We start from the raw sequence: 1,434 nt of genomic DNA, 5'->3' as shown, positions 1-1,434 counted from the left end.
TGGCATGTGGTGCTGGGGGATTGAACCGCGGTCCCTGATGCTTTGCTAAGCTTGTTCTAAGTAGGTGCTTTAGACCACTGAGCCATCTCTCCAGCCCCCAATAATGTAGTTTTAACTGGCCTCAAACTTATGGCAATTCTCCTGCCTCAGCCTCCCAAGTGTTTGGCAGATATGTGTTCCACCATGCCAGGCTAAGTATATAATCGACATTTAAATCAGTAGTCTCTGAGTAAAGCAGAATGCCCTTGTGAAGTTTTGATGTGCAGTTCTGGAGGCTTCAGGCTTGTCATGAGGCAGCATATCATGGTGGCAATCAAGAGAAAGGAAAAGATAGGGTCCTATAACTCCCTTCAGGGAACAATGTTTTTCCTCTTGGTCCTATTCTGGGAACCCCGATGACACCATTACTGGCTTGATCCTACCTTGCTATGCATCCGTCTTACATCCCAAAGTCAGTCACTTGAACTCCACTGCTCTTGAGTTTAGTTTTGGTTCTGTTTAGCAAGTGTACTCTCAGGGCTAAAGAATCATGGCCTGGAGTCAGGAACGTAAGAGGCCTGAAGCACCACCCCAAGAAACACAACATCCAAATTAATTCAGGTCTTCTGTGTCATGGGCCTTGTGAAGGCAAGACAGCAATTACCAAGGGTACAGGAAGGGGCACCAGAATGCTTTGCCACTAAAGTTTTCAGTGTAGTCAAGCTGCAACTCCAGACTACGTCCAGTGACTTTAAGGTCCACGCCTGGGTGAGGCGACTGATGTGCACTGTGGCCTGCAAAGGGGACTTTGGGTTAGAGTGCAACTCACTAGAAGCTTTTTTCTTCTTCTGAACAGAGAAATAGACCAAAAACGTATGGCAAGCACAGTATCTCAGCAAGAAACCTGGGCTGCTTCTGCTATTTGGTTGACAGAATTATGCCCAGGACACAGAGCAAGTAGCAGGTGACTGGGTCAGTGGGCCAAAAGTTTAGTACAGGGTCTCATTACAAAGCTTGGACTCTAGTGATCCTCCAGTTTTTAGGCTCCCCAGCACTGGGATTAGAAGTGTGTGCCACCACACCTTCTGGGATTAGGCTGACTCACTGCACTGGGGGCAAGCCTGGCATAGCATGTGGTTCCAGGGGTTGAACCCCAGTCCCTGCACTTGCTGAAGCGCATGCTTAGTCAGCTGCGCTTTCTCAACAACCCTCCATGTGTCAAACTTAAGAGCAAACTTGTAGAGTAAGTTACTTGAGCTTCTCTAGGCCAACAGTCTGGACAGCAAGAGGGAACTCTGGGTGCTAATGCAGGTTTAAAAATAATTAACAGGGGGGCTGGTGAGATGGCTCAGTGGTCTAAAGCACCTACTTAGAACAAGTTCAGCAAAGCACAGGGACCGCGGTTCAATCCCCCAGCACCACATGCCAGCCAGCCCCGCCCCCTGGTGGGCTGAG

Source organism: Octodon degus, unplaced genomic scaffold (genome assembly GCF_000260255.1).
Source record: "Octodon degus isolate 3935 unplaced genomic scaffold, OctDeg1.0 scaffold00093, whole genome shotgun sequence".
In the NCBI taxonomy this organism is placed as follows: Eukaryota; Metazoa; Chordata; class Mammalia; order Rodentia; family Octodontidae; genus Octodon; species Octodon degus.
This window is presented reverse-complemented; position numbering follows the sequence as displayed.